Source organism: Propithecus coquereli, unplaced genomic scaffold (genome assembly GCF_000956105.1).
Source record: "Propithecus coquereli isolate 6110/MARCELLA unplaced genomic scaffold, Pcoq_1.0 Scaffold18, whole genome shotgun sequence".
NCBI classification, from domain to species: domain Eukaryota; kingdom Metazoa; phylum Chordata; class Mammalia; order Primates; family Indriidae; genus Propithecus; species Propithecus coquereli.
Window position 1 is genome coordinate 5,977,762 of NW_012142745.1, and position 7,893 is coordinate 5,985,654.

Here is a 7,893-nt window from a genome sequence, read left to right on the forward strand (position 1 = left end):
TATTTGAAACTCGGACTTAGGGGTGGAGGGGGGGCAAGGGCAACATACGTAACCTAGACATCTGTACCCCCATAATATGCTGAAATAAAAAAAAAAAAGAAAAAAAAAAGTAGTGAGATTGTCACAAAGCAAGCCCATTGTAAGAGCCTAGCTGTGAATTCTTTAGGGGTTAAATTCGAGGAATTACTGAATGGCTTCCTAATTGCCTTGAAAGAGGGCTACTCCAGAGAAGTAAATGTAAATTGAGCATTTGAGAAAAATCCAGAGTCAAGGCTTTTAATGATTGCTTTGTAGGAGACACTCCTAAGAAAACTGGGAAAAAAACATGAGAAATAACCAGAACATGTACAATTTCACAGAGTAAAAAAAGAGAAAATAAGTCTAGTTCTTGACTCTTTTGATGCTAAACAATGCTTAAAATGTACACACTTTACTGAAAAAACAAATTTGAGGCATTACATCAAGGCTCTTACAACCAGAATAAGTTTACGTAGAACAGATCTTTCTTCAAGGACCACTTGCCAATAGGTCACTTAAAGTGGATGGTTAAAGTAAATGGGATGCTGTCTAGGTAGATGATGTTACCTTCCCTGGATAATCATCAACTTAAAAAAATAAAAAAGAAAACTTTCCAGAACACAGTTATAAGTTGAACTAAAAATGTGATATTGAACGTAGTCCTTCCCTTGAAAATGTTTCGGTTTTCCTCTACTTATTTATGCTGTCAGGGATACCAATTCTCACTCAGGGCTACAATAGTGGACAACAATCCATTATCTACTAATAATATAAGACAGTAAAAATGAAAATGAGAGTGGATTTGAGCTTGGTCGTATGTAGACTCTCAAACCGATTCGGAAAAAGAAGAAAATCAAGTTGAATTCAATCAAATGTTTTGATAAAAATGCCCTGCTTCTGACATTGATATGTTGGATATGTGCATCTCACATGTTTTGGTTGTAGTGTAATGTCAAGAGAAAGCGGGGTTCAGGGGGAAACAGCCTCATTCAACCAACCTGTGTTATCTAAAATAATTTCATATCAAATAGAAAGAAACAGACTTACACACAGGCACAGAGCCCCGAAGGTCTTGTAAGACATGACATGGTTTCTGAAAAGTAATTATGTAAATGGAAAATTACATAAACCTCCAGATGAGCACTTGGATTTTTCTTTTTAATCTAATTCCTTCCCTAAACCATAGCACGAACCCAAGGAAAGCCCCTAAGATTTCTAGCGAGTTTCATTAAACCTGATTTCTTTTCAAAAGTTATCAGGCCTGAAATAATAGGTCTTTAACCATTAACTTTACACAATCCATATGATTTCCTTTATATTTAGAAAATATATTCTCTCTCCATATTAAAGAAACATTTAGTGAGAGCCCATTGTGTTCCAGGCACTAAGATAAATGCTAGGAGTGGGGTGTGTGTATGTTTGTTTTTGGAAGAATTAAACATCTCAGGGAAGCCCTCCCCTAAATTCTGGCAATGTTCTACTTTTAGTTTTCAGTTTTCTTTTTAATCATCAATCTGTGGGGTGATTAAACCTGTTGTCAGAAATTTTATATCCCGGACCAGTATCTCCATCATTACTCAGCCCAGCCCAAGCATTCAAAGCACTGCAACCTAATGTGAATTCAAGAGATGGAAGCTAATTTTACCATAGACTTAAGCAACACAGAAGTAGAAAGCTACATCTCTGCAAAACATCATAGGGCACATTCTATGGGAAAATATGCCCTTTGTACAGTTGCTTGCAATTTTGTTGTATCTGGTCCAAGCTTTCCTTTATTGGTGTGTATAATAGAATGACTCCTCCCTGGGAATGAATCACATCCTGTTCTGGTAACATGGTAGGATGCTCTAAAGGACACAAGACCAATTGCTGGGTTTGGCCAGAAATTAATTTTCTCTTTATTGGAATTTGCTCTTTCATTTTGATCTTCAGGAAGTTAGTAGAGGCTGTGTAAGAGCTCTATGGATGACTGGTCAGGGACCTGAGGGGAAATGACTGAGTAAAGGTCTTGATTGTTGGGGCCAAGGGAACTTCCCCCTTGCCCTCGCAGGGTTTGCTGGAAAATCAGCTCATAACAAGGCAGATTAATAAGTGAGAAGTCTTTACAAATCTGTTACTACTGTGCACATGGGGAGAATCAGAGTGATTGCTCCATATCCCAATGCAGTACCGATGCTTATATACTCTACTTCTTAGCAGAAAGGGAGATGGGAAAGTGTGGATGATTTTTAGGGGGATAGCAAATGATTTTAGGGGAATTCTATGGGCTTGAAGAACATACAATGGTCAAAGTCTGTTAGGCTTGCTGAGCAGACAATGATTTGTGACAAAAGTCTGTCCAGGTTTGTCGACAGGTTGTCCGGACTTTAGGCAGATAAGGGAACCTCAGCCTGTGCTTTGAGAGAGGTAGAAGATTGAGAGACAGGAGCAGGGAGGGGAATAATTGTTCTCCTTGGTGAGTCTGATCAGTCTTTATGTAGTTGGGGTACAATCTCTTCTAGCATCTGTTAAACTCTAAGGGTCTTTAATTCAAAATACTCATCATGCCAGGAAGCCATATTTTGGGGTAAAGTTCTCTGTGCTCCTTCACAACGAGGGATAGGATCTGATTCTAGAAGGCCAGTGGGGGTGAGTGGGAGAGGAAGGGAGTATTGGCCACAGCCAGGATGAGCTGGAGAGGAGCAAGGAGGGCACCATGAGGAAGCTGAGGTGAGGTCAAAAGGGCTGTCCTTAAACGGGAGAGGTTCCCGAATGGGGTAGGTAGAGGCAGCCTTGAAATAGATATTTCGAAAGTTATAATGGGGGTCCAGCTCAAGATCTTGTTCTGAGCCAACACCTTACCTCCCAAATCATCTTTGAAATGACTGAATGAGAACAAGGGAAGGTGCCATCTGCATTTTATCCAGCGAGAGCAGAGCAGGGACCTGGTGGACCCAGCACTGACAGTTTCCAAGCCCTTCTGGGGAATACGTGGACTTGAAACTCAGCAACATGCCCTAACGCTTCCAACTTGCAGTGTCTGAAGCAGCACCAGGAAAGGGGCTTCTAGTTCCAGCATCCAGACTGTGGCTCCTGTTGATCACATCCTTGGTGTGCAGAACAGGCTAAGGAGCCCAAGGCATGTGCTGTGATTCTTAGGGGATGCACCAAACCAGATAGTAAGATATATTAAAAAGTTGTAAAAGTAATAACGATATAACTAAGAAAAAAAAACAAGTAAACAGAATATAAAGTCCAGAAATAAACTGAAGGATATATCAAAAATTACAGAGGCAGTATAGGATAGTACTTAAGGAGCGTGGGCTCTGGAGCTAGCATGATTGGGTCCGAGTCCTGGCTTTCCTCTTCCTAACTGTGTGATCCTGCATAAGTCACTGAACCCTATCTGCTCCTCAGTAAAATGAGGATAACAATAGCAACTCATGGGGTGGGGATGAGATGGGTTAATGCATGAAAAGCAATTACCATGGTTAATTGCATGGAAAATGTAGCTTTCGAACAAAGGAACATGATTTATTTGATAAAGAATATTGTGACAACTGGCCAGATATTTGGGAATAAACATTTGATCCTTTCTTTATAGTCTACCCCAAATAAAATCCAGCTGCATCAAGAACCATAATAATTCTAGGAAAATATACGGGTCAATATTTAAGTAACCTTGTGGTAGGGCTTTTCTAAGCATAACACCAAAGGGAGAAGCCTGGAAGGGAAAGGAAAATGGATAAACTCAGTATGAAAAATGGAAAACTTGTAGGCTTCAAAACAAAATAAACAAAGCAAACCAAACTCCAACTCACCCTAAGCAAAATTAGAAAGCAAATGACAAACTAGGAAAGATATTTGCAACATCTAAGGCAAACCAAGAGTAATGTACTTAATGTATAAAGAGTATATTATACTTTTTATAAATCAATAAACAAATCTTATAAATAAGCAAATATAAATTAATAAATAAAAATTTGACACCTCTGCCAGAAAAATAGTCACAAAACATTATGACTAGGTAATTCACAAAGAAAATATGTAGATAGACAAAAGCCATAAGATTAATCTAATGAGCAATTAGATGTGATGTGACGTGTTTTAAAATGAGATAGCATTTTCACTTTTTAAATTCGCAATGATTTTTAAATGACCATAGCCAGTGTTGATGAGAGGCAGAAAAACAGGCCCTCTCCCATACAGTTGGCAGAAGTATAAATTGGCTCAATGTCTCCATAGAACAAATTTTTAATACCTACCTAATGTACATAATCTTTGATCTAGCTTTTGTGCTTCCAGGAATTTAATTTTAAAAAATGTTCTGAGATATGAAAAGAAAATAAATTTAATTGCAAAGATATATACTGCAGCATTTTTAATAATATCAAACAATTGAACCACCTCAGTAACAGGTAGCAGATTACTGGTTAAATGTATGTTAATACATCTTTGCTGGCCTGGAGAACGAACCTCTCAGTTCTCTGTAGTGGACTGGGGCTCCCAGCTGCTGTGCTCTGACATGCATCGCCTGCTTATGGAGAACCTTGAGAAACACAGGATCTATAAATTGTATTAGTAAGTAGAATTCAAATGGTTTGGCAGGAGAATAACATATAATGACATAGAAAGATGACCCAACTATATAAAGTGATGTGGGTATGTGTGTACACACGAAATAGGTTAACAAATGAGATGTACAGTATGATCTCATTATTAGGAAAATGTAAACATATGCATAGATAGAAAATGTTAATGTTATTGCTCAGTGGTGAAATTGAGTTATCTTTATTTTCTTTTTTTATCTATTTAAATATAATTGTGGTTTTTTTTGCATTATTTGACTTGACTTTTATTTTACATTTTTCTCCATGATCTAATATGCATTTATTCTCTTGCAACTTAACATTAGATATGGAAAGTGAGATATTTTAAGGGAATAATTAATGTCTGAATCAGAATAAGAGTTTGACACCTATAAGCATGAATGTTCATCCTTAAAATATTCATTCTCGAAGATTTCATTATGCTGTTAGTTTAGGTAGATGGTGTTATGAATGAATATTTCCTTTAAAAATTGTTTTAATATTGTTGAAAGTTGTTTTGATGGCAAGCAACATGGTGCTCACCACACAGGCAATGAGAAGACACTCATCAGAGCTTCAGATTTTCCCTCCTGGCCTGGGGGACTTGAGCAGAAGCACAGACAGTCCTCCTTGTCCAGACCAGAGCTCTGGCCTTTGGTTTCCTCTTGGTGCCTGGAGTCCGGTCTCTTCCTACTTGTGGGCTTGAGAGGGTTTTGCGTTTGCCCAGGGCCTCTGAGCCCAAGCTGTCTCTCTCCCTCAGTGAGAGTGTCCTTCCAGCTCAGCCTTCAGAAACAATCCTGCCTTCTGCCTCCCACCCTGACTCTTGCCCTCAAGTGCTTCTCAGAGGCAATTTTCTCTGCTATTCTGCTATTAATGGTGATGAATAGACTTTCCATCTCCTAGTTTGTTTTTTTGTCAAAAATAGTTTTCTGAATGTCTTTTCTAAGCTCTTTATAGCCCTGACAGGTATAAACAGCCCATCTGAATTGCCTCCCCTGACATGTCTCTCTTTAACCTTCTGAAGACACATTCTATCTGGCCTTGAGATGCCTCACTTTTGGTCCCTTAAACTATTAAGAGTACTAAAGATTCCACATGCACCAGTGAATACATAAACCTCCTAAGTCTAGACTTGTCTCAGGTTGCCCTTGACACCATCCCCTTGCCTAGTGGAGAATAGGGTTTTTGTTTTGTTTTGTTTCATTTTGCTTTTCCTATGCTACTCCTTCTTGCTGTCTGGTGGTCTTGGAGGATAGGTACCTTCTTCTGGTTTTCCTTGCTTACTGCACTCTGACCATTCCCTCCTCCAGTCCTATCAAACATAATTCCCATATCCTGTCCCCCCTAGGCACTACTCATGGACCATGGTGTCTCAAGTAGACAAACCCAATGTTTTGTGTGCATCAGAATTACATAAGGAAGAATTTGAAAAGATAGTTGCCCCTACCCCACTGCTGTGGTCTGAATGTTTGTGTCCCCCACAAAATTCATATGTTGAAATCTTAACCCCTAAATTGATGGCATTAGGAGCTGAGGCCTTTTGGGAGGTGATTAGGCCATAAAGGTGGCGCCTTCGTCAATGAGATTAGTGCCATATAAAGGAGATCCCAGAGAGCTGCCTTGCCCTTCCACCATCTGAGGACACAGCTAGTAAGTACCATCTGTGAAGCAGACACTGAATCTGCCAATGCCTTGCTCTTGGACTTCCCAGCCTCCAGAACTGTGAGAAATAAATTTCTGTTGTTTACAAGCCACCCAGTTTTGTTATAGCAGCCAGAACGGACTAAGACATCCATCCATGAAGAATTCTAATTCAGTAGGTCAAGTAGTGCCAGGCAAGAGGGCTTCAGTTGTCCTCATGTTTCAGTGCAATTTAAAAAACTTGTGGAATTTTAGAAAACATACATGTATACATGCCCAGAAACCATCCTATACCTCTTTCAGGTGTTCAGTAAATGAGGGCAGGGATTTGTCATCTTGTTTACCACTATATCTCTGTTCAACATCTAATATGCATCAGCAGAATGGTCTACTATGGTTGTGTAGACTGAACAACTTCGGAGCAGGTGCCATTTATATAGACGATTAATTTGTACACGATGGTCTTGCAAAATAGGCATCTAATAAATATCGAGTAAATGAATGAGTGATTGGGAAAAAAAGTCTTTCTAAAATGTATTACTCCTTCTCAAGTAGCAAAAAATTGAATGATTAAAAACAGATCCAAGTTAGGAAAGCCTCTTGTTTAATAATAGGCTGATTAATGGCCCTGAAGATGTCCATGGTCTGATCCCTGGAACCTGTGAATATCTAAAAAAAGAACTTTGCAGGTGTAACTAAGGATCCCAATATGAGAAGACTGTCCTGGATTATCTGGGTGGGCACAATGTACTCACACAAGTACGGTTAGAGAAGGTGGTAGGAGGGTCAGAGTCCAAGAAGGAGACTTGATAGCAAAAACAGAGGTCATAACAATGCAGCTGATGGAAGAGGCGTGAGCCAGGGAACGCAGCAACTTCTAGAAGCTCAAAAAGGCAGGAAACAAACTCTCACTTAGAACCTCCAGAAGGAGTGCAACCCTACCAACACCTTGATTTTAGTCCAATGAGACCCATTATGGACTTCTGATCTCTAGAACTATAAAATAATACATTTATGTTGTATAAACCATGAAGCCATGGTAATTTGTTACAACAGCAATAAGAAACTAATACATCCTTCCAGGAACGATATATGGGAGGGAATTTCAGGCCAGGGGGTGGATTTGTTTATCATGGCTGTATAACAAATAGCGACACAGCAACTTAGAACAATCCCGTCTATCACTTCACAGTCCAGTGGGCCCAAAGTCAGGGCAGGCTGGACTAGATTCTCTGCTTAGGATTCTGCAGAGCTGCAATCCAGGCACTGGCCAGGCCAGGGTTTCATCTGGAGGCTCTTGGAAAAGAATTGCTTCCAAGTTCACTCAAGTTGTTGGCCAAACTCAGTTCCTGGGAATCGTACTGAGGTCCCCATTCTGTGTGTGCTCTGAGCCAGGGGCAGCCCTCAGCTCTTAGAAGCTGCCCACATTCCTTGCCAGGGGCCCTTCTTCATCTTAAGCCAGCAATGGTGCATCAAATCCTTTCTGTGTTTCAAATCTCTAACATCCCCTTCTGTGGCCAGCTGAAGAAAGCTCTGGTTTTAAAGGGCTTATGTGATTCAGTCAGTCTGCTAGACAATCTTCCTCTGCTACATAATGTAACAGTCATACAGTGATATCTTGTCATTATCCACAAGTTCCACCCACTCAAAGGAAAGGGGGGGAATA